The sequence below is a fragment of the Manacus candei genome, unplaced genomic scaffold (genome assembly GCF_025592945.1).
Source record: "Manacus candei isolate 608988 ecotype Guabito, Panama unplaced genomic scaffold, ASM2559294v1 h1tg000028l, whole genome shotgun sequence".
In the NCBI taxonomy this organism is placed as follows: Eukaryota; Metazoa; Chordata; class Aves; order Passeriformes; family Pipridae; genus Manacus; species Manacus candei.
The window spans coordinates 6,894,111-6,920,925 of NW_026138076.1; the positions used below are offsets into that span (position 1 = coordinate 6,894,111).

The following is a 26,815-nucleotide window of genomic DNA, read 5'->3' on the forward strand; positions in this document are numbered from 1 at the left end:
CAGGTGCTGGGCAGGTGGTGGGATGCACAAACCTTGGTTGGGAGACCAACAGTAAGGGTAAGAACAGGAACTCAGTTTGCATAACAACAAAGATGAGTGCAATCCTATCTCCAGTGTCCTTGTCTTTTAAAGTACCTCATAATGCAACCAGTTGAAAGGAAGGCTGCAGTAGGGAGAGATGAAATGCAGGAACATCAGCAGAGGACAATTTCTGATGTAAAGCAAGATCTGACAGGACTATGAGGATTCTGCAGAGAAATAACTGACATGAATGGACAACAAACAAAACACCAATGGATTTCAGTATTAACAAATGTGAACTAAATGCAAGCTTTTACACTACCTATAGAATACCATAGGATTTTTAATTAAACCATTAATTATAAGCTCTAGAAAGGGACTTAAACCAGCTCAACAATAGGTTCAAGATATAGCCATGGTTTAAGAAGCAGAAGAACAGAGATGAAGAATAACGTTAACCCAATTAATGTCTTCTAGAGGACAACAGTGCAGACTCCTCCACAATAACATGCTGTGCTAGTCACCCCAAAAGGTGTTGCTAAACCAGACAAGGTTACCTCTTTCTGAAAGAGGTAACAAGTCTGGCTCTGGGAACTGAAAAACCCTCAAAATAGATTGTTCTCCTGAACAATCCAAATCTGCTGAAATGCACCCAAGTATGATAAGACAGAAAATAATCTGGAAAAGGAAGCCTGGCAGTTTCTGCTTGAATGTACAAAAGGCTGTGTACGTGTATAAATACAAAACCTAATTCCTGCAGGAAGTCATGGAAGTCAAGTATGTAATGTTTTATATGAGTACCAGGATCAGGACAGTTGTTCCATCTATACTAGGATTATTACTAAGATTTGTTCCTCTGGAAACCTACAGCACTGACATTGACAAGGTATTGAAATCAGAGGGACAAAGGGCCTGATCCACCCTGACATTTTGCCCAGTTTCAAACAGCATACAGCACACCATCTATCTGGCACAGATGAAGCTCACTCCACAGCAGGTATGCTTCTGGTACCTGACAAAAGGAGCTCTGCAGAGGAGCAGTAGTACCTGCTGAAACTGGACTGGCTTTTAAACTGAAAGAGGGTAGATTTAGACTGGACATAAGCAAAAGATATTTATTATGAGGGTGGTAAGGCACTGAAAGAGGTTGCCCAGAGAAGTTGTGGGTATCCCATCCCTGTAAATGTTCAAAGTCTGGTTGGATGCGACTTCAAGCTACCTGATCTAATGAAAGATAAGATGTCCCTGCCCACAGCAGGAGGGTTCTTGGACCAGATCTTCAAAAGTTCCTTCCAATCCAATCCAAACTATCCTACGATTCCATAATTCTACCTGCCCTATAATCTCATCTCTGTCTTTCCTAGTTACTACCCATACAAAGCCAGTCTGATTGTGAAAACAAGGGAGCACCAAACAGTGTCAAGAGACAAAAAGATACAAAAAGACAGCCATAGAGACAACCATAAGGCAGGCCCTGCAAGTTGATCCTCATGCAAGTGGGAAGGATAACTCCACATGTATGGTAAACAAGGGCCACTCAGAGAAAGGGTTAACTTTCACTACCACTCAAAAAGGAAAAATAGCTCTCCTTTGAATGCTCTCTGATCGCAGACCCATCCCTTACACAGTTCTAAAATATTGACTAAAATGACACTTTGGTGCATTTTCCATCTGGAGATCTGTCAGGTTTTTCTGGAAGACATCTATCCCAGCCACGGAGCTTTCCTTTTCCTCTTGTCGCTCCACACGTAATACACACAACAGGACTCTATCCATAAATTGTGCAAAGCTTAAATTGTTTCAGAAATTGCATCCTCGGCATCTGGGAACATCCACATTCCTTAACGATTTTCTTAGTGTTGCATGTGCTGCTAAAGACTTTTCCAACTCATTCACCTCAAGAAGCATATATTTAGAGTCATGTATAGGCAAAGATAAATTTTCTCAGAGAAAAAATGTCATAGCTTGAAGCTTAGATAAATCAACAGTCCTAAGATTAAAGCATCTTGCTGCCCTCAAAACAAGCCCAGAATTTCTTTCCAGCTAAAGAAAAATAAGTTTTATGTCTTTTTCTGCCATTCTGTAAACCAAGAAACTGTGATTAATTTTTTCGTGTGTTCAGAGTTAAGTGCTCCTTGGAGACCATCAAGATTTGTCACATCATCATCCTTTCTATTCTAGGAAAGCAACCTGTATCATTGTCCGAGTCACTGCTTTTCCAGGATGTTAGCTCTCCAGTGGGTAACCTCTTCCAGCTCATCCAAATCCCATCTTCTCCACAGGGTCTTCTCCTTTTAAAGGTCTCTTTGGTACAAAACATAGTCCCAGGAAAAGTAATCCATTTTAGTCTGTACAAGCCCATTCACTTTCTCTCCCTACTGAAGGTACAGACATCATATCCACTCAAATGGAAGATGAGGACCAGGTTCTCTCACTCTCCTGGTATCAATATCATGAGACTAAATCCTCATATGTGATGAAAGCCTCTCCATACTTGGGCTCAACAGTTATTGTCCAGCTATTCACCACGCTGTGTTTTGATAAATCCCCACGAGGGATGGAATATCAGTAATTATCAATAATTACTTCAGCAAGGGAGCTACAGGAGTGCCATGCCAATGATGGAGCTGCATACACACAATCACTGTAAAATACTTACAGACAGGCAGCTTGTAATTTCTTTCCTTTCCTGTTCCCACAGACCAGTGAACTACCAACACTAAACAAGCTGGTAGACATGACTGCTGCCATCAGTGAAGATGCAACTGTAAGTCCTCCACTGCTTCCCCTACAAACTCATCAACTCCAGCCATTTCAGCATTTGCTGCTCCGCTCTATGTTCACTTTTGGGTTGTGGTAGATTTTACTCTCTGGGAGACAAACCACTTCAGCTAAGAGCTTGCAGAAAAAGATGGTTTGTCCAGATCTATGAATTTTACAGGTATAAGGTGACCACCTTATAGATCAAAGTAAAATAAATACTTAAAGGGAACAGTGCATGTATAAAGAGTTCCCAACAACAGCTATCTGTACTCAAACATACAATGGAGGTGCTCCTCACGTAAGTCTATGATTAGTGGTCTCCTGATGAAAACAATTAACCCTTTCAATTCAATTTCAATTCTTCCCGAACAGTCAAAGGCCTTTCAGTATTTTCAGGATGTCGTTCAGGTGTCTGGACTTTTACACAGCCTGATACAAAGAACAAACACTTGCAAAAGAAAGCTAAGGAAGTGCGATGCAAGTCTGAGCACAAAATCTATGCTTCAGGTATAATGAAAGAATGTTTCTGCAAGAAGAAGAGTGATGCAAACCTGAGTGGGAAACCAATGGGAAAACACATACCTGACTTCTGTGGCAAATTGTACATCACTGCATACAACATTTCACTGTGGACAGCACACCAGAAGGAGGGAAGGTGGAAGGAAAAAAAAAAGGGGAAGAAAAATGAGGGGGAAAAAGCACTTAAAATGAGAACATTTTACCTGCCTGAAATCCCTGCACTCCCTGCAATCCCTGAAATCGCTGCAAGGACCCGAAGTGCTCATGGACCCCAGGCCAAATATACTCCGCTGAGGTGCCTTGTTAGACCTCTCCAGAAATAGTCTGCTCTCTCCATTATACTGGGATGAAAGTCCCCCTTACATAGCAACTCTGCACGTAAAGTCGAGGGAACTGGAACCACTAACTCCCTTGCACAAAGATGCTCAGAGCTCAACCTCCCAGAGGAAATCCCCAGCCATGAGGCCGCTTCTTCTGCACATGCTAAGGGCCATGTTGTGCAGACACAAGCCATGTCCCTTCAGACACAAGCCATGTTGTGCAGGCAGAGCTTCATCAGAAAAGGTTAAGAGGCAGAGATTGCATTTCGTGTTGGTATAAAATGTGTATTGACCTAGGAAGTTAAAACCAGATTATTTTTCACAACTATTCTTTCCAGTACACTTTGCTCAATGGAAAGAAAACTAAAATCTAGAGGAGCTGTTGTATTTATTAATCTCTGCAGACTCACTGCAATCATAATTGGGCAGGCTAACTGTTCAGAAGATTACGCCAGTGATTCAATTGCACTGAAATACAAATAAAGATATCTGCATAAAGAGGGCTGCAAAGTACTAAAAATAAAGACCTAATTAAGTTACACATTTGTGCATCATTGCCCTTTTTATTAGAGTTTGGAAATTGAAGGCAAGATACTATTATATATCATGTACTATTATTCACATAAGTGCCTAAATTACAGAGTTTTGGGAGATACTAGTTATGTGCTTATTAAAAAGTCATTTAATTCATCATATAATACACAGGCTTCTTTCAAGACTGAAATGGGAAACATGAAAGCAACATCTGAATAGCAAGCCTCAATCAGAAATTATTTCTGCTGCCATAACAACAGATATTCCCTCCAGATTTTCGTTTTCCCTCTCACATTGAGCACAGCAGGGGTTGGAGGACAGTTTCTGAACCCTAATTCACGTTCTTCACATTTACCTTTAAAAAAAAAAAAAAAAGTGTGCTGAGTACAAACTGTGACAGGAGTTCACAACTCCTCATAAAGCTGTGTAAAAGTATTGATACCATGTAAGTACAAAGTTAAAGGACCTGAATAAATCAGGTTTAGACTGAATGGTTAGACCAGAGGCTCTTGGGGGGCAAGGAGGAGGTAAACATATGCACTGGATAGAGCAGAGATACAGAAGCAGTTATTTTGGAAACAGAGGACATCCTCGAATGTGCAAAGAGTGATTAGATGTAGGGATACAACCAAGTTAGCCTTCATAGCAGATATGATGGAAGCCTTGGCCCAGCTTGCTCACACACAGATGAAGTTGCTGAGTAGCTGCCTCTTAATGAAGCCCGGCTGATGTTTCACACCCAGGTATCACTTTTTGGTTTTCTTCTTGTCCTTCTCCCCTTGTGCCTAATTGATTACAAGCTTGGCTAGCACTGGAATTTGTTCAGCTTCACAGCTAGCCATCAGCCCACAGCTAGTGTGGCAGCATCCCACCAGACCCTTCTCCAGCAGGGGAATGGGGACAGGGAGTGATGCCAGACCACAAAGGGCACTCCAGGGCAGCTGACCTCTGGCCCTCTGGAATCAGTTGCTCTTCAATAAAGTTCCTCCCACCCTGTGAATGCTAACTTCGAAACCCCAAATTTAGGGTTTGATAAGCTTAGCTATTCAGAAGCCATTTAACATCAGAAATGTTTCTAAGTACTCCCTCCCTTCTCCCTCAAAGGATTTCATGAAGCATCAGGGAGACAAAAGAAAACTTCCTCTCAGAATTTTAATATAAATATATATTTGAAACAGGCTTAAATATTTTAAAGAATTTCTAAACTGCAGTTTGTTTCATGTGAAGTGATTCAAGTGTCTTTATCACAGAAACCACAGCTGTTAAAAGTGTCTGATAGTACTTTTTTCATCTCATTGTTATTCCTCCACCAACCACGGTGTATCTTTCATTTTAACAGTCAATATTAATTTATACAACTTCTACTTGAGTAAAGAAGCCTATTACCATCCTCACGTCAGAGATGGATAAACTGCAAGTGCCCCAACACTGCACAACATCGAAGTCACATAAGCAACATCTTTCCCAAAAAGCTCTTTGAACCATACAACATGCACAGAATGCACATCCTGAGTTAGAAACACCAAGCAGAACACAGTCCTCCTTCCACAACTAATTTTTACAACCAAGGATGCCACACACTGTTTTTATAATGGTAAGAGTTACAGTGCAAGTTACAGTGCAGCTGACTCCAGTGAGATGCATATTATTCCTCCTTTGACTTCTGCACATATTCTTTTCGTTTTTCCTCAGTGACGTGGGCTTGAAACTCTTGAAAAAGAGCATGAATCTACAACTACACACTACATTTAGTCTGAATGGGGTGTGTGAAGGTTTTCAAGTCAGATTTCTTTTGGATTCAACAACGAGCTCTTGGAAGAGCTAACAGCAGCACCTTTCTTGTATCCTTGCAGATGGGATGGCTGTACTTACAGCTAATCCCAAAACCTTCACTTTATAACCTCTCCAAGCTTCTCTGCCTTAAATCTGCAGAAGCCCAGGGAGTCTGGAAAGAAATGGAATAGAAAATAAATAAAATTGAATGGAAATTTTTAGCCTTGTGTTTTGACCTGTCTTACTCTAAGTTCATACAAAATTAAGAGTGTAGTTTTCAAGGCACAAAAAGACCCCACAGGGTTTGACTCCTGTTGCTGGGGTGTTTTGTTTTTTCAGCAAAGTCTCTTTTAATTCAAGAACACCCAGAAACTTAAATTTTAAAGAAAGTCTCCTCATTCCAACTTAAAGAACCCCCACTCAGCACTTACAAAACTTCCCCCTTACAGTGCAGCCTCTTGTGTTGTTGCCATTGAGATGGTGGGCTTTCCCCACCATGGTTGAAGAGATCCCTGCTGGGAGAAATGGATGATGAAACATATAAGTAGCATCAGTCAGGGTCTGGATACAGACTTTCTATGCAAGCCTTTCTGGTTTCCATGCAATGGTAAGGTCAGATTGATAAAAGGTGTTGAAATTCAGCTAAAGGCACTCTGGAAAAGCAAAACACCCCAGCAACGGGAGTCAAACCCTGCAAGGAGCATAATGCCCATTGTAAAACATGGCTGTCCTGAGGAGGCAAAAGACAAATGCTCCCAAGCACATGCTATTCGAAGGCTGTCACATCTTAGGCTGCCAGGCTGCTAATTCTTGCTGTTTTTAACTTCTTAAACAATCTGTTGACTAGTATTCCAAGGAGAAACAGACTGGCACTGACTCGAAGCCTTTTCTTCTCTTTATAATCTATAATAAAAGAAGAGCTGAGTTGCAAGAACAACCAGCCAGAGGAATCTCCCTTGTGCAAATTCCTGGATGTCACAGGATCCCTACAGGTATATCTACCATGATAGTTTCATGACCAAACACTAGCTTGCAGCTGGCACTCCTAACACCAGTGCTAATCCAGGTGAAGAAATTTCCCCACAGGCTATGGAAAGTAATGCCTTAAAGATATCTGCATCTCAAATCTATGACTCTGTAACAAAGACAGATGCATATCTATTTTATTATCAACTGCACAACATTACTCTAGCCACATCTCTCCACTTTTTCCCCCAAAACACATTAGCACAGTTAAAAAATATTTAATATATGCAGGAATCCTTACATAAACTAGACGTTAGCACCTCCTAAATTCCCCAGCACTGCTAACGTAGACAGATCCCTCCATAATTAAGCACAATGTGGTTATGCACGAACTGAAGGCGTGAACCTTCACAGCAGATACACAACACTCATAACTCCTTTGTTCTGATATACTGCAACACAAACCATCTTATTGGTCATTAAATACAATTTTTCCATATAATTTTAAATTGTTCCAAAATAAAGTGTTTTTCTAAATGTAATGCTTTCTCCTAACAACACTAAAAACAGCGCTTGAGTTAGACAGTTTAATATGACCGAGGGGTCTTAATAGAGAATGAAGAGAATTTAACAGCAGCCTTTAATTATTTGCTTGGTGTAAGGGGGAAATCAGAACTTATCAGCCACACAGAACTTTCAACTTGGGGGAAAAATTTGTACAGCAGGAAAGTGTTTGTTAATCTTTCTCTATATCTCTGGTCACACAGGGACACGAACAATGCTACTACAGGTTATCCACTGGGGAGGTAGGTGGTCTGCCCTAATTGCACTTAAAAGGTAGGTCTGGACAGAAAATCCTCAAATAACACTGCAAGTTTACAACTGCCTTGTCAGGGAGCAAAACACAAAAAGGGAGAATGAGGAGAGATGTTTATGGCCCAACCCACCAGGGCAAAGTGAAATACCAAACAGCACATGTGCTTACAGATCCTCTGCTCTGTGCCACAGCTTCCTTGACTACTCTCATTTCATCATGTACAAAACCCATTAGGAATTGTCTGTTGCTGTGCTCCTGCCTTCAACACAAAGCCATGCATTTTCTGAACGTTGCTCCATATCAAATCCACCACAGTCAGTTAAGCGATTGGTGATCACTTTTGAGTCCAAACACAGCTACCCTACTTCACAATACATGCAGTCTGTTTTAGGAAGGAAAAAAAAAGGCAAAAGTCAATAAATCTTTAACTTTGGTCAATTTTACTTTGTCTTTTCCAGCTGCTATATAACAAGAATTATGCTTCATAGCAAGAATTAAGAGAATGTTTTCAACTAAAGAATATCTCAATTTCAATATTTCACCAGTCTAATTCAAAGTCCAGTTCCCCCTCATCGGATAAATAGTTTCTCTTGGGTTTTGGATAAATATCATTTTTTAAAAAGTACCAGCTGAACCATTAGGGCTAAAAGAATATCTCTGAAAAACAATATCCTGAAACTACAAAGGTCACACTGTCCTCCAAGGAAAGAGCATCAAAAACACGCTCCAACTTGGCTGGTCCTTAGACACTGTCAGCCCAAAGCCAAACCAATTCAGAGCCAGATACTGCAAGCAAAAGAGAAGCTGTCTCTGGCTTGTGCTCTTCAGGATGCAAATGACCCAATGTCAGGACACTGTAGTATTTGGGGAGGGAGAAGGCATTAATTCGAATGAACAAAGTGACATGCCTTTCAAACATGGTTCAGGACCCACTTATGTCAGAGGGAAGTACTTCAGCCCATCTATTCCATTAGCACCAGTAGGCAAAAACCAAAGTTCTGTAGATGTTAAAGTACTGCCTAAAATATAAAAGCAGAGCAAAAGGAATCAGATATTGCTAAGAAAAATGGACAAAATATTTTCCTGGCAGGCAAAAATGTTTTCCCAGAACATCAAAATCCCTATCGTAACTTATAACCATACCATTCAGATCCAAAGGTTTTTTAAGAATGTTGGAAACAACATCTTCAGAATTAAACATGCACAATGCCATATTTAAGCCTTGACCATGGGTGACCCAAAGTTAGCACTTCTCCTCACAGTCCATCTTATCTTACGCACCCCAATTCCAACAGGTTACTTAGAATTAACATATCATACATCAGAAACAAGGGTGGCAAATGCCTGCCATTAGAGTGGAAAAACTTATTTTCTACACTGTTCTTTGAGTCTTACACAGGACAGAGCTTACCACCTGAATACAAGGTTCACCAATGACTCTCTACGTAATATCTCAAATTGCTACCATGAAGATTTTAAAAACAGTAGAGTATTTAGGGAGACCAACCCTCATCCTTGCGCAAAGTTCTTCCTTGTCAACCTTACAGAGACACCTTGATTTGCTCTGCAGGTCTGCAAAGAACAAGAACAGACACATTTTCATAGGATGGAGACAGAATAGGCAGCCCCTAACTTAAATATCACAGAGTAGGGAAGGCTGGTAGAAGGAAACTTCTAACACTGCTCCTAGGACTGCTTGTCCTTCTCCAGCGCTATGTTCAAAGACATAATCACTTACACCCAGTAGGGCTACGCTGACATTTAAAAAAAAAAAAATCAGGGAGGGGAGATTCTGTTTGGTACTTTTAAGACAGACAACTCTAAAATACAAACTAAGTCCCAAACCTGGGGGGTTTCAGGCTACACACAACCTACCTATGAACTTTACAAATTCAGATAATGATAGTATTTAATAAATAGAAACATAGTATGTAACCTTCTGTATTTAATGTACTGTTATTATAATTACATATGCAGTCAAGTCCTTGCCAAAGTCTTTGCAGCAAGCAAAACCAAAACCCTGCAGCTACTTTTGGAATTCACCTTCTGGTAAGATCCAAGCAGCCAAATAGGAAACTGAAACCACAGCTTGGGAAACTGTATAGCCACAAGCAGTCAAAAGCCCAGGAACTATATAGCACTTTTCCTTTTTCCCAGACTGAGCAAGCCAGTCCAGTAATCCTTTGTGCCACTTCCAAAGACAGTTAGCAAAGTCATGCTTTAATTAGCTTCTCCAGAGCTATGAGCACAAGGAAGAGTACTGTACAACTTCAGAAATAAAAAGTGTGATAAAAAAAGGCAAACTGATGCAGAGCTGGAAAAGAGACAGGGAAAGACCAGATAAAGCAAGAGACATGAAATCCCAAAGCATGTCCTCCCAAAACGCTGGGTATTATGCGGGGTGAAGCCAATGCTCATGCTCAAAACAAAGAGCCTTCTCATAGTGAAGAGGATTTAAAATTATCTTTCTCATTTCTCATTATCAAAACGATTCATTTCATCCCAGACAAGACCTCTACAGTACACGGTATCATGGCTTGATATACCTACATGTCTGCAACATCTCATTTAATACCAGCAAGATTAATGCATCTTTTGAGCATTTCTAACTTCCGTTTGACAAATTTTTTGTGGCAATATCCCATCCCTAGTCTTTCCCCCCCTAAGGGGTCTCCTTAGCTCTTCTATTATTTCCCCTCTAGCACAATCCTTAACTGCTTTGTAACTCTAACAACTGTCATAATAAATGTTTTACTAAAGACCAGATAAAATAAAAATATGTCTCTTAACTCATATTTTAAGGTAGGGAAAAGAAAAGAAAAGAAAGAGTAATTTACTCTGGCATAGTCTACCAACAGATTAATTTATGCTGCATTTTGTTCCATTTTCCATTCAAGATTTAGCTGTTTTTTTCCTTTAATATCTGTTTTAAAACTTAACATATCAAAAGACTGACAGTTTCTTCTGTAAACACACACTGTGCTTCAAACACATCAGGGCTGTTACCATTTAGAAAAATAAATAACTTGTACACATATTTATATTCTATTAGAACTAAATGAAGAAATATGCAAAGAATGAAAACACAATACTTCACTGCTTAGAGCAGAAGTTCAAAAAAAGCCCAACAAAACAACACCTACAAACCCCTGAAGTTCTCTTTCAGGGAGCCTACAGAAAGGAGGAGAGAGACTTTTTACAAGAGCATGTAGTAGCAAGAAAAGGGGAAATGGTTTCAAACCAAAAGTGAGTAGGTTTAGAGCAGATACTATGAAGAAATTCTTTACTGTGAGGGTGGTGAGGCCTTGGCACAGGTTACCCAGAGAAGCTGTGGATGCCCCTTCCCTGGAAGTGTTCAAGGCCAGATTGGATGGGGCTCTGAGCAACCTGGTCTAGTGAAAGGTGTCCCCGCCCACGACAGGGAATTGGAACAAGATGATCTTTAAGGTTCCTTCCAACCCAAGCTTCTGTTTCACTTACTCCAAGAAGTAGGAGTCTGCTGAGAAAAAGAAATTCAAAGTTCGTGTTTTCCTCTCAGTAGGAAAAATCACCTCAAGAAAACCCACATTTTCCTTAACAAAATATACCTATTCATTTCTGTTCTTCATACAGTACCTAATATAGAGCAATGCCATTACTATCTCTGTAACCACCAGTACCCACCAACACTGGGAATTAGTCAAGCAACTAATTGCAGGCAAGCACAATTGTGCCACAGGTCTTGAGAGGAGGTGTTAAGTCGCTCCATGCTGGAGAAGGGACACATGAGACCTTCCAGCTCAGTTGGCGGCACACAGCGCTCTTCCTCAGCAATCCTACACTGCTGTACCAAGATAACAAGTATATGTTTGAACAAAGGGGTCGCTGACATGAAATTAAGCCACCAAATTTCAACCAATTTTAATATCTGAGAGCATGAGAATGAATTTGTCAGAGTAAAGTTCTACTGGTTACATATTCCAAAATTAATTGGAGTAGCAATTAATGCTCTGTATGCTGAAGAATTATATATACATGCCAGTCTTAACAGCAGTCACTCAAATATTCATAGAAAAAAATCCCAAGTACTATTCTCACTACACCTTCCTGGATGCACAGGCAGCGTGTAACATCCCTTTCATAGCACTCAGCAGCACACACGTAATTAAAACATCAGAGTTCCCTGGTAATAATAATATGGTCCCACATCTGATGGTTGGCTGCAGCCTAACAAAACAGAAAAGCAATTCATGATTTACACAAAACCAAGATGGAGATTAAAAGTAAGATTTGTTTCCTCTAGAGAAAGACAGAAGGACCTAAATTATTATGATTACCAATGACTATTCAGGCAAACAGATCACCTGTGATAAAAGCAACTAGGAAGTGTCTGGCATACCATCATCACTCCTAGCTCTTATTTTTATCCTATAAAAAAAATTTAAAAAAGAATTAACTAGTGGCTTTTGTATCACCGGTGGCCCTACTCAGAAAATTAAAATGGTAATTATTCCTCCTTTTAAAAAACATTCTTTTTTTTCTTGTACTACCTTTTTCTGCCCTTAGAATATGGGCCAACAGTTGATTATCATCTCACAAGAGTAAAGTTCAAAACATGCCGCTTGTCTGAGTGGTGGCATCAACAGGCCTCCTCTGGCAACACAATCATTGTTAACATGCAACTTGCATCTGAAGTTTGCAGTTCAAAAAATTAATACAGTTTAAGAAACTCATGTATCACAACCAGTATTTCGGAGAGACATTCCCTGTCATGTTGCCTCTTTTTTGTACATGTCATGCAAGGCTTCCTCAGAAATAAAGCCAGCCTTGTTCTCACCTGAGGGAGGACACCTCCTCACCAGCAAGTGGCATGACTTCATCTGGGAGGAAGAGGAATCAGCCGAAAATCATTCATCAGCTGCCCTGTGATAGTATGAGGTACCTCAAGAGAAGAGAGAGCAGTGGACATGAGGCAGACATCTGGGCAGCTCTCACTTAGCTGTATTCCTAAACCCATTTCTGTATTTCTCCAGTTCTACATATTGCTTGGTCCCCATAAGTTTTTATTATTGTAGATCCCACCTCTCCAAGCAACCTAACCTGCTACAATACACTGTGGAAGCAATGAAGCTTTCTTCAGGGATAGCATGAGGACAGTGAAAACCCCACCAGTGTGACAGGACCTAAACACAGCATCTACCTACACAATTTCATTCATAATGCAAGAAAAGAGACAAGACTTGCTGTTCTCCCTTCTCCCCTTCCACGGTGTCCCGTGATTCATTTCTGAAGACAAAAGTTCTCATTTCTAATATACATGAAATGTTTGTGCTTGTCTGACTCGATGTGGAAAGGAAAGTATAAAAAGAGTAACTGGGTCAAGGGAGCAATTATCAAGCTATATTAACATGGAGAAATCCATGTGACACCAGGAAAACCAGAAGATCTAAAAATTCCTGTTGGTATGCCATTTCTTAACTTTGTACTTAAAGCATCTAATTAAAAGCTGCCAACCTCATTCTAACATTATAAATACTTTGCTTTTATTTTTGAAGACAAAGGTTTTACAAAAAAGGTGTTTTTAAACACAGAAATTCTTATACCATGGAAAAGCAATGAGCAAAGGAAGGAAATGAGCATGTAAAAGCCTCCTAAGACTACTCCACTTCAGAAGCAATAAGCAAATTTTCTGATCTTGATTCTGACAATGAGCTGCCATTCTACAGTGAGCTCAATTTCTGAAGCCATCTCTGGTGCCTCTTAAGATAACAGCACTAGAGTTAGACTTCCCAATAGACCTGCCTTTTTTTTTTTTTAAATACCTGCTCCCAACAGAGCAGGTATTTAAACCAGTATAAACCCCACACTGTTATTTTACTACGGTGCTTTGCCTCTTTCAGACACTTAGTAAAACCAGTCTGCTCCAGCTGCATTATTCTCACCTTGTCAAATTGTGAGGTTCTCTGCAATTGAAAATCCTTTAATGGAACTGTTTTGCTTCAAGTTGAAGCACTTTATTAAGTTTAAAATATTGTGTTGCTTTCTAGTTATGGCTAACAGCTATGAAAACATCCATTTCAAAAGTAAGAAATAATTTCACTATTTTCCATATGGTGTGCAGATACAATCTGAGGTAAGAAAATATTAGCCTCCACAAGAGTCAACCATTCATGTGTACATTGCTGTTTCAAAGAAAAGTTTCTTTCACCCACAGCTTTTGAGAGAGGCAGAAACAGGGTTTATCAATGAGCTTGTCACATTCAACTTACAAACCCTTGGAAAACACTAGTTTTTAATAATTCATTTTTACCAACCACCTGTGGCCACTTGACAAGCTTTGCACAGGGTCTCTCATGGCCTTTTTAAACTCTCTGTTGTGCCATGAAAGCATTTGAATCAGCTTCTGAATTAGAGATAATAAAAGCTATAGACACTATTGCATTAGGAATAGCCAAGAAAATGCAAAGAACGTAGCTTATGTATAAAATTCCTAGACACAAACTTCAGTTTCTGCAAAACAAAACAAAACACATTTATTCTCCAATTTGAGTATTTAGAATCTTTCAGGAAAAACCCTTGCCTGTGCTTAAAACAGACAAGGGAAGGAAAGAAAGAAACCTAGAAAACACCTTTAAATGGGTTTATATTGTACTTAGTACAGACTATGGCTCCCCACTGCTCCATTGAGGAGTTTTATATGGAGGTTAGTGCCTAACTCCATGCAAGTGATTTAGGTTTATTTTATTACTGCATTTTGTAGCTGATTTCATCATCTAGCTCCTCTGAGTAATTAAAATTTCTCTTCATATATTTATGTACTAGTTCCTGCCTCCATCTGAACCCTCTGGCAGGTGCCTTTCCTGAGCCAGCCCTTAGGAGCATCAGTATCTTTATTATGGAATTGCAGAGTATACACATCACTCTCCTTAGAACATCTCCTCTGTTAGTTTTAAAAATCTATGCAAATTCAGCTTAATTCTCTACCATGATGGACATGCTACAGGATTGAAGACCTCCTTTCAAGATCACCTTCTGCAAGGAGGATTCACATCCTGCCATAACAGCACATTGCATTTACCCATGCCAAAAACATTTGCTTGCAATCTCAGCTCAAAGTGCAACCCCAGAATGCAGAAAGCCCAGTTCCATGCTTGAGCACTGGCTGCTTGAGGAAGTTCTCAAGTATTGGCACTCAGCAGCAGGGCAAACTCAGGATGTACTAATACCATGTGCCAGGCAAGAACGCTCTATGAGAGCCTGAAGCCACTGTGCAAAAAGTATCCACCCCATTACTTTGGGAGAACTAATGACACCAGTTCAAACATCAGCAACCTGTGAATTTTCCATCCCTATACCACAGCAAAAATAGTACAGGCAGCAGAAGCTAAAGCCTAACACTAGTTAGGTTTGCAGTTGGATCAGCATCTCCTGAATCAGCCCCACAATGTCCAGTTTTGGGTTTACAGCTGGAATGTTGTGTGGGCTAGCAGTCTTATTTTAAACTCTTGCACATGTGTTACTTAACCCACAGATTTAAAACATCCTCGGGACTTACAGAGATGAACCTTAACAGCTTCCTGGGAGTAATAGGATTTATTGGGCCAAAAATTAAGGGGTTACAAGCTCAAACTTCTGATTTATAGCAGAAGCGCAAATTTCTTAATTTAAGTCCCACTGCAAGCTGGGATACTGTCAACCAGATCAAGTGCTATTTTTTCCAGCTCTATATTTACACTTCAAGGATTATGTAGAAGCACAAAGAAAAAGCAAAGAAACCAGCTAAATGCCTCAATGTGAACCTTTTGGGGAAGGTTCAGAGAAGTCTGGGTTATACGTCTTCAAACAGGTCTCCAAAGCAGTATAAATCTAGACATCCATCAGAACTCAAAGAAGGAGGATCCAAGCTTTAAATTTAGGAAAACAATCGTTTTACCTTGCATATGCACAAGAACTTGAGAAAGCATTGCGAGGAAGGCAGGTTTCTCTTCTGCTGTGGAAAGAGGCGCAGCTGAAGAATTTCAGCCTCACCCATGCAAAATTAGATATTTATTTTGGATAAATCCCACAAAATGTTTTCCATCCAGCTAGCACTCCTACCTGCTGGCTTAGCAGCAGCAGACCAAGGCACTGTGCTGCAGGATGGCAGGCAGCCAGCCGCCAACTCCTGTTTCTCTCCAGAGACTGGCAGGGTAGACTGCTCAGTAAAGCCTCTGGATTACTGCAAAGGAAGGACAGAGGCAGCTCTCATCTGCTGTGTTTCTGGGGCTACAAGGGTCACCAGAGCCACTGCTACCAGAGACACACTTTCATACAATTCTTACCAGCAAGGTCTGTCACAAATTTAGGGATGCACCTCACCATATCCTGCCTGTCAGCTGTTCTCATCACTGCAACACGTGCACACAAGTTGGAAAGCAGGGAGAAGAATGAGCATCACCTCCTGACTTGCTGGTAGGACCAGGCAGGCACTGAGGGACTCCCCTTTTTTCTGCCTAAAAATGAGTAAGTAAAACCACATCACATCACTGTATCTGTTGCTACATACTGGCTGTCCAAAACCAGAGAGTGGAGACTGTATTTCAGAACCAGCATGCAGTAGTGCTGGCTGATTTCTAGCCCAAAGCAAGATAGGGAACAACAGAAACATGACTCCCACCTGAGGTAAAAACCTTTAACAGTGTTCTGAGGGTCCCATCACTTCAGGACATCCTTGGCATTAAGCCTCATTGACATCCCTCAGAGCCTCCCATTCACCTCTCTTGATCCCCCTTCCCCACACAGACCTATCACTGAGAATATCTGAATTTTCTGTGGTCTGCCTTTAGAGTTACACCTCAGTACAAGGGCATCAAAGTATTGACATGCTGTTAGGCTACAAAGACAAATTTCCCAGGGAACCCTTAAGCAATTTCCCTGGCAAACAGCACCATCTTTATCACATAAGGACATATCTATAATGGTTTTCAAAAAAGAATTACTGGTCCCTAAACACTCATATGCCTCTACCAGAGAGCTTCCTACACTTTGACATATATAAGACCATTGTGTTTACCCACGTTTAAATCCATACTTGCAAAGGGAAATATACAGGATATTTTATGGAAAAAGTTTATACAGGCCAATGCTAATGTAACAGCATGCAAAGATTATAAAAATAAGGTTAAAACACACTCATATAGTGAAGCATGGTTTGCTAGCAGCTCTTGCACACTCTTAAATAATAGCACGTTTAAAGCAACACTGCTTTGTGTTATTTCAATATCCTTGAGTAGTCATCTTACCAGCCTACACAGTTATCTAACAATAAGTCTGATTTCAAACATTTCCAAGAAGCAAACATCAAATAATTAGAAACATGTTTCTTTTTTAATGCTTCTCTGTTCAAATATGCAAGTGTCATCAAACATTTTTCCTAAATTTGAGAACTTTTTCAAGATAACAAATGTAGAACTTCTCAAAAAAAACCCAAAAAAATCCTGTTTGTCTGAGTACATGCATCTTTTCTTATACAGCTGTGTTACTTAAACGACTCCCTTCACTGATGGTTCTCATGTTGTTTGACTGTTTTCTTAAACTGTGATGGGAAAAAGACAAAGGAGGGAGGAAAGAAGAAAAAAAAAAAAAGGCAAGCAGGCTCCCACAGGACTCTAAAAATATGAGTTATTTCCCAAGCAGGCAATTCTCGCTATCTTTCAGATTCAAGTGAAATTACCTTTATAACCTTCCCCTTTCCTTTTACCTATCAGTATATGTTCCATTTCTGTTGTATTTTTAAGCTGACTTTTACATCTATACTTTTGGGAGAAGATAATATCAGAGTAAAATTTAATTTCTTAAAAGGTAAATTTTTTTTTAACATTTCAATTTCTTCTAGAAGTCCCAAAACATAGTAAGAATTTAACAGTAACTAATGGAGGATATGATACCATACTGTCAGCCAAGATAACACAAAATAAGGGTGGGGTATTAGCATTTTACACAAGCACACACCCACCATACACACAGCTATCTCATGGAATTATGTACCATCAAGATGGGTTTTTAATCTATCAACATCTTTAATAGGTTTCAAAGTCTCCAGTTCCCCGGATACACCCCGCTCCCATTGCAGCGATGGGAAGGAGTGGACTGGCAATGCTTGTGCTGCTTCATCCTTCTCTGGCCCTCCATGGCCAGCAGACCTGTCCAAGGGCAGGCCAGCTTCCTGCTCCACTTCCTCCACACCTGGGGCAAACACCCCTCTCCTGGACTGCAGCACTCTCCTTCAGCAACAAGGGCAAAGCAATCCGGGTCCATTATGGATGGTGCACACCGGTGCATGCAGGTCTCCGCTGTACGGCAGAGGAGACGGCACAGCTGCAGCGAGAAGGCAGGAAGGACCAGTGGTACTGTATGGTTCCTCTACGAGCACTGCATTTCACTTCCCAAGCCACATCAGCTCCACGCCGCCCCTCTTCCTCCCCAGAAATCAGGTACCCACTCCATCACTGCAGCACTAGCCCCTCTCTATCCTAGTGGCAGGCCATCTCCCCTCAAACTTTCCTGGTATGGCAACACAAACTCTGCCTGCTCTCCATTTCCTATATTTTCCAGCATCAGAGAAAAAAATGGCTTTATGAAGGAAAAATGACCACTTAAGCATTCAAGAGGGAAGAAAAAACAGCAGGAAACTTTTGCATAGATTACTTTCATTGCTTTGAAATACCTTACGTCACTCTAGCAAAGGGAGTTACCAAAAGTTAACTCTGTCCTAATACTTTTTACCTTGTTCCCCTTTCTGCTGACCAGCATCACTACATTGACTTAGCACACACCCAGGGCCAGCCATTCCACAGGAAAACACAAGTTTCCCATGACAAAACTGCCAGGACACCCCAAGCCTGCCACTCTCTCTGGGTGCCTGGCCTGGTGGACCTAACAATCTTCCAGAGGTTTTATACCCAGATTGGTATCAAGGGAAAAAAAGCAAACATGGACATCCTGCATCTCCTGCTCATATAGGAGGCATGCAAGATGCTGACAAAACAAGGTCATCATGTAGTGCTGGAGGTTTCCTTAAGACCATATGTATCCCAAATACCCAGGTTCCCTACTGTATTTACTTCCAGATGAATCTTTCTTTAAGTTCATAGATTGTGCCCTATATGTACTTATCTTCAACTCATTTAAACAACTTAATTAAACTATCTTTCCATTATGCTGCATTTAAATCCTAATTTAATCTGACAAGTGCCAAGCTCTCCATGGGAGGGCAATCCTCCTCCTTATTCCTCTTCCTTGCAGTTCCCTTTCATCTGTCATGCTGGTTCTCTTCGCAGCTTCCTCCACAGCTACACAATTCAATACGTTGCTAAGAAATACCTCTTCCTAACAATAATCCTCTTTGCAAATAGAATTAACAAGGCAAGTGTAAACACCAGAGCAATGAATTCATTGTCATATTTACCCAAACTACTGCTTCCAGTTCCTTATAATGAAATTCTATATTAAATACATAGGATGGCTTAATGTCAATCTCCTCATTTTCTGAATTCTGCATCTGGCCAGTAAGCACCCTGCAGCATCTTCCTCCAACTCAGTTACAAGGTTTCCAATAAAGGCTTAACTAATTTGTGCCAATATTAGTCACACCAAATTATTGCCATTTAATAACTGTTTGGAGGGCTTCTACCCCGAGAACACTGCAAAGGAAAGACATGTTTGTACAACAGATAACAACAAAATATGTAAAGCTTATGGTAGTTTTTTCTGTTCAAACAAGTTAATTCATAAAGGTAGGGAACATTTAGTGCCTGCCAGTTTCCTTCCCTTTGGAATCTGTCCTTCACACACAATAGTTACATTGGGAAAACTCCCTCCATAATCAGCTAGTAGACATAAGAAAAAAATCAGTTGTGACCAAGAGAGTACTGCATGAAGCATATTTTAGTACCAATATTAAACCCAAAGGGTATTTTTAAACACATAATCTACACTTGGAATCTGCAGAGGTAGTTTAGAAATGTTCCTTTTGGTGCAATTGAAAATTAAACTGTTTGCACTAAAGGGAAACAAAAAATAACCTCCAACAAAACAGCTAAACGCACTACAAAACTGCTTAAAAGCATATCACAGCAAAGCATGACTAGTGCTTCCAGGAGGGTTTTCTCAAAGGCAGGCAGAATTGATGTTTGTCTGACAGAATACATTAACTGGGGTGCAACATAATCCAGCAAGGAAGACAAAGGAAAGAGTGAAAGGTTCCTGTTTTCTACAGAAAATAAGGACAGCCAAACAGTAATAAATCATTGAGTTACAACTCTATTTTGAGAGGACACCACAGAGATTTTAGCGGAGGTTAAATTGTGAAGTCCAACAGATTAAACTGTCAAATGTAAGTCTTCCAGGAGTTTGCTTAAAGTACTTTATGGTCGTAGCATTATTCAGAACAAAACAAACCAGAATTACAAATGCTGGCTATATGGTATTGAGATCAGAAGCAAAAATTTGCATATTTTATTTTCTAGGAAACCTTCCTCTGTCACATATTATTACTTTCAATGCACTACTACTCAAGTTAGCAGTTTACATTCATGAATTCCTAGAGTAAACTGCATCTGACTTCATTCATCTGAGATCAGTGTTCAGCATCAAATGCAGCGCAGACTACTGATAAAGGCAGAAATTTGCATCTAGTTAATCATCCTAATTGTTATGCAGACCACTTTAAAAAGGGACTAATCAGTGTTATACTCAGATGCAAGGTTTGTTCAGCAGTAAAAGTCACCATCTAAATGCTCATACAAACAAATAATACATTTTCAGGGGCAACTGAAGCTCAGCGCATTTCAGCTAAAAAATGAGAATGGTTTTGACGCTGGGAGACAGAACTTTGAGATTGATCTTAGATCTCCAGGTAAATCGAGTTTCATCTTTCTAAAGCATAAAAAGTCCAGCACACAAGGTCGACTCACTATCCTGCAAGTGATGGAGGCCAAGTGTCCGCTGTCTTTGTCAGAGCAGACTCCTACATTCATTTCCAATTGCCTTGCTGCAGGGTCTGCCGTCATACCCTTGGCAATAGACTTCAGCAACGAGGACCTCAGATGAGGCACAGATAAACAAGTGTTCATTAGCAATCTCAGGGCACTGCCTGCAATGCTTCCTTCAAATTCTTCTGACAGAGCTCTGCAACCTCGGGCTTGAAACACCCCTTGAAGAAGGTGAATGGAAAGTGGCAAAAAAGAGACAATACTCCCAGTAAGGTTCCAGGGGAATACAGAGCTGCAAAGACTAACACCTCTACTGGGATACTAATTAACTCAACTGATGCTAATGATAAAAAGAGAGTATTTGGTCATCTGGATAAACTGTCTATTGTACAAGACTCAGTACAGTTTGTACAGAGAGATGTCCTTTCCAAGTTCTTCAAAGGTGCCAAATGTGGACAAGGTACACCCATTCCTTCTGACCCATGTGAACTTCCAAAAGGACATCAACCATATCCCTTACCAAAAAACTGAAGGCTTTCTTGGGGAAATAAGGCAGACAGAAATAAGTAAAGGTCCTATGTGGGGAGATAGATGGCTGAAAAATAGAAGGAGGATAAGGTAAGAGTAAACTGTCTGTTCTCTGAATGAACAGAAGTTACCAATGAAGTTTGGCAGAGACATATGCTCAGGCTTTGGCTGCTTGACACATTCATGAGACAAGGAAAGGAGGATGAACAGTGAGTTGAGGAAGTGTGATGATAAAAAAATGTATTATGGTAGAAAGGTCAGGATGTGAAAAATTGCACAATCTCCTGTGGGAGACTGAGTCAGTAAGGGTGCAGAGGAAAGCTAATGCAAATAAACACAAGAAATGTAAGAAGATGCACGTGGGAAAGACATGACCATGTCTATACATCACTGTGGGATTCCAAACTGACCGTACTCCTAAAAAACATCTTGACATTTCAGTTTCACAGATTCAAGAAATTAACTCTCTAGTAAATCTCCAAAAAGCAAATCAAACATTACAAATCACTAAGAAAGAAACCAAAACATGGTTATTTCCCTGTATAGCCCCAAACCTCACCTACATGTTGAAAACTGTATACAGCCCTGATCCTCCCATCCTAAAGTGACAAGTAGAACTAGGATCAACTCCTGGAAGAGGTTGCTCATGGTCCAGAATGGTTTCCAGACAAAGAATATCCAAGTAGGCAATTCTTCAGGCAGGTCAAAAGGCAACCTGATGAGGAAGACAGAGGCCTACAAAATCCTGAATGGCATAAGTACAGGATCACTAACCATCTCTGCCACAGAAGAGCTAAGAGTCACCACATGAAGGAAGCCAAGCAGAAGGAGGGAATTCCTTACACAGCCAGAAGCAGACCCACAGAGAAGCAGCACTCCTGGCCAAAGGCCATAAGGGCTGCAACAAGGTCCCAGGAGGCTGCAGACAGAGCAGATATGCATTTGGAACCAAAAATGCTTTGAAACAGGGAAAGTTTGCACCTAACTCTGGCAATGCCAAGCTGAGAACAGAGAGAGGTTCAGATAGTATCTATAGAGGAGGTTTTGAATAAGGGCATCCTGTTCTTATTTTTCCTTGGATATCTGCTTACATGGAGAGGGGAAAAAAAAAGAAATGTTGCAGAAAACAACGAATTAAAAAGGGAGCAGGCTGAAGAAGGAAAAAAAAATTAGGAAACTAAAGCAGGACACCACACAGAGCATCCCAACAACACCCTCTGCTCCTTAAATCTCTGGGGACAGCATGGATTACTCCCCTGCCTGCACAAAGCCATACTGAGACAAGGAAAGAGAAACAGGTACAGAGCACAGAGGTGCCAAGATACTGGTCACTGAGTCTGGATCCCACCAGCCCACGGAGAGAGGCAGGAGGAGACTGACAAGAAGATCCCATTCCTTTGCAGGGCACCAGATAGGAAAGCTATAAATAAAAAAAAAACACCTGTAAGCTCAGGAAGAGGCTTGGAGAAGCTTGCTTGGAGAAGCAAGAACAGGAACTGCAGCCTCATGCATTAGCTATACACGTCCCAAGGTCTCCTTTTCCCTACAAAAGGGATGTGAGTCACAGAGCCAAAGAAGCACATCATAAATGTACCCATTTCCACCTCTCCATTATTTTCTCACATCTGATTTCAGCAGGGAATAGATCAGCCTAAAGTATAAGTCAGCAAGAAAGAGCCCCTCATCCCTCCTGATGGCAAGAGACCCTTGCTTTGGCCCATAATAGTTGCTCTTTCATTTCTATACTTACTACATCTCTGAGAAGCAGTCAGGTACTGCTGACAGTCACAGTACCCATTATACAGCATCCACAGCTGGTTGTATTCCACGCTGCACACACGATATTTTTAGAGTCAACTACAGACTTTACACAAGTTCAACTACTGCAACCACCATGCCAGATAACTCAGCTATTCTGCATGACAGCAAATTGAGACAAATCCCATGCACAACTAGCTCAACTAGACTTGTTTTCAAATTTGCTTTAACTTCATTTATTCCAGTCTTCCAGTCACAGCATAGCTTGGAGCACTGGTCTCAGTTCACAGCATCTGAGTCTGCTGTACAGCCCCCCAAGAACTGCTTTTTATCTTTCTTGAGAGGATTTATGAATTACTTATATGGGAGGGAGGTTTGCTGCAGTTCATTTTTTAACCTGAAGGTTAGTAAGCTCAAGCAGCTCACACGCACAAACATACAGTCTTCTTTTGCACAGTTTTGATTTAAAGAAAAAGGATTTTCCACACAATTACATGCAGCTGTTAGACAACACATTATTTTGCAGGGGGGAAAAAAACTAACATGCAAAACATTTCAGAAAGTCGCCACTAAGCACACTGCAATCCTTTCTATGCAGCAATACAAATTGTAAAGCAAGCATTTTTATGCCAGTTTTGAATGTCAGGTTTTAAAAATAAGAAACTCTAGCGCAGAAAATCTATGTTAACTCAGACATACGGAAAAGCTTTTCCTGAGTCACCAAGCCTTATTTCCTACTGCCACAGCCAAGCACACAATACAGACTTCCTCAGTATATCCTCAAGAGCCAGCTAAGGGGCTTGTTTCCATTTATCCCACTTGAAGGTAGTTCTAGAACCTCAGTCCATTTAGGGAAGAAACTGTGTAAATTCCAACTTAAGTTTATTCATGCCAGTTTATATCTATTTGTTCTCATGCCAACATTGTTCTTTAGCTTAAATAGCTCCTTGCCCTTTCTAGTGTTTATATCCCTGCTGTATTTGCAGACTGCAATCATATTCCTTCTCAGGCTTCATTTGCTAGGCTAAACAAGCTGGGCTTTCCTCATGTCCTATGGAATAGGAGGCATTTCTGTTCTCCAGCTTCAGTCTGCACCTGTCCCACCCACAGCACAGGTGAGAGAACCTGTGCCTGGCACTCTCTAGGAGCTTGCACCCATCCCACCCCCCCTCCTGCCAGTGTCCTGGCCAAACACACTCTACCATTACCTTTACTTTCTCCACAGCAGCAAGGCAGCAGCAGCTTGATCCACAATGATCCAATGCACCCAGCACATGCCCTGCTCTACCATTCTCAGTAATGGATCTCCCTGCTTGCAGCAGGGAACAAAGGCAAGACTTTGTCTTCCACCAGCAAGTGGAAGACATACAGTTTGCTTTCAGCACAGATGATTTGTTCAAGTGTGACCACACGTCCTAGGTCAGAGCTTGCTATCGGATGGAGATGTAATCAGATTGATTGCTCACCACAACCTACCAACTACCAGGATTCATTTTAGTTTTTCACAATCTCTGCTAGAAAATTCTTACAGCAGGCAATCTGAAGTATTCAAATTCCCCTTTATCTAGCTCCTGAAGTTACCACTCTCTTCAGCTTAAACCCTGCAGCAGACCTTTCTAGGCTCCTCAGGCATTTCCTAAGGAAGTCACCATCCCTCCTGAGGAAGAGCACAGCACAGCCTACTCAACACCACACCAAAAATGACCAGTTTTGTCACTGGTTCCCAACTTAGTTGCAGAACTGAAAAACAAAAGAAATAGTACAGGTTTCCAAGTCATGCATTCCATTTCCCAGCAAATGATTCCCACAGTTGTAATCTACTGCTTAGACGACTCTCTTGCTGGAAAAGGCACATTCACTCATGCTGTTTCAGAGGCAAGAATCTTCCTCCTTGTTACTACCAAGTTACATATTCTTCCTAATACATGAAAAAATTATTCTTCATCCCAAAGAGTCCTCTCCAGATCTCAATTTCCCCTAGGTGGCAAAAAAAAATCCCAAAAATACAAGCCAAAAAGTATTCCATCAAACACTCATTGCTGTAAAGTAAAGGAAGAACAAAAATACCCACACTCCATATGACTGTTCCAGGCAAAGAAATTAATCAGCCAAGATTTTGTCCCAAGGTCACCATAAGAGGATGTTTCTCCCTTTAAGTGCTAGGACATCTGCACACTTATTTTAACTAAATGCAATTATGTAGGCAGAAAATAGTTTTAAACACAAGGCAGACAACTCAGTCTTTCAGAACATACTAGAGCATAAGATGGAAGGACGATGACATGTCAGATCTAGAATGAACTAGAGGAACACACCGTTGAGCCAGAGGACACAGCAAAGCTGCAGCAGCTCAGCAGCAACCCACACCTCAGCTTCTGGGGCAACACAGCAGACCTTTAGTGAAGCATTGAAACTTGCTGCAGATACTGTCATCCTGCACAACTGATTGCAGATACCATTTACCATGTACAGCTACCAACAGCATCCACAATGCAAAAAGCCTACAAGCCCATCACCACTTCAGGGTTGCGTTTTTTTCTTCATTTTAGTTATTTTGAGTTTAAAGCCAAGAACTACACTTGTTCTTCCCAGCAAGCAGAAGCCCACCCAAGAATTAAAAATCATTGCAAACAAGCAGGCAAAGCAACGAAGTACAAATACAAACCACTACACTTTCCATTTTATCTGTCTGAATTCACTCTCTCTCTAGCTGCAAGCAGAAGTAGCTCTGTCGCTGCCTTGGGACCCAAGCAAATTCGTGACAACTTCCAAGTGGGATTCATGGAGTCCATGTTCTGTTCCAAGGACTGTATTTTTTTGCACGCTCCCATTTGCAACCCCGCGTGCAACCCTCGACTACGATTTAATCGCAGAGCTGAACTCGCAAAAGCCCGTTCTAATAACAATTTTTAAAAGGTACTTCTACAGGCACTTTTGACACTTTTCAGGCTTTTTTACCGCACCACCATCAGCAGCACCAGACTGGCTGCCGCTGCTATTCGCCGCCCGCGGGCGCAGAGCCCACGCTCGCCCCAGGCTGGAGCCAGCTCTGCAGCAGCAGCGGCAGCACCGCAGCGCTCCTGCACGCCGGGGGAAGGCAGCGGACCGCCGGCCGGCCCCGGCCCCGCACCCTCGAGGCGGGGATGCGCCGGAATCGCCCCGGGCAAGGGCGACGGGACCCTCCCCCGGCCTCCTGCCCGCTCCCTCGGGCAGCGGGCCGGGGCGGCGGCACCGCGGGCGGCCGCGCACCGAGGGCTCCGCCGCGGGACACGCTGCGCTGCGCTGCCCGCCCTTCCTCCTCCCTCCCGGCCCGCCGCCGAGCGCACCTGCCCACCGCTCCGCTCCGCTCCGCCGCCCTCCCCGGAGGCGCCCGTAGCCGCTGCGGGATGCGGCCAGCCTTCCGGAAACGCTTCCCAGCCCGCTGCGCTTACCCAGGAAACGATTCCGGCCGCCGGCCGCCGCCGCCCCTCCTCTCCCTCCGCCCCGGCCACCGCCCAAAGCCGCGGCCCGCAGGGAGCCGGCCGGGCGGGGCAAGGGCTGCGGAGCCGCGTTGTGTGTGCCCGTGCCCGCTGCCAGCCCCCGCTCCAGCCCCCGCTCCAGCCCCCGCTCCGGTCCCCGCTCCGGCCCCCGCTCCGGTCCCCGCTCCAGCCCCCGCTCCAGCCCCGCCGCACCCTCGCCAGACCTCGCGCCCGGCCCGGACTCCCGCCAGACCTCAGAGTCGCGGGGTCTCGGCGGAGCAGCACTGGGGGTTCTTAGTCAACAGCTCACTGGCAGCCTCCAGAGCAGATGTCCTTCTGTGAAGGAGTAGGGATTGTGCGTGAGGCAGGTTTACCCCTGAAAAAAAAAAAAAAAAAGAAAAAAATCGG

The 26,815-nt window shown here is 42.0% G+C and overlaps 1 protein-coding gene across 9 annotated transcripts in view; it reads right to left on the reverse strand.

Annotated features, from left to right (window-relative positions):
- The window catches only part of APBB2 (amyloid beta precursor protein binding family B member 2), a 178,963-nt gene extending 152,521 nt beyond the window's left edge, over positions 1–26,442 (reverse strand). For 7 of the 9 annotated variants that reach the window (XM_051789951.1, XM_051789954.1, XM_051789948.1 and 4 more), the window contains exon 1: positions 26,276–26,371. The gene's annotated coding sequence lies outside the window, so the exon portion shown is untranslated. The other 2 variants (XM_051789950.1, XM_051789949.1) reach the window with 2 other exon arrangements.
- Positions 26,443–26,815: the final 373 nt, after the last annotated feature.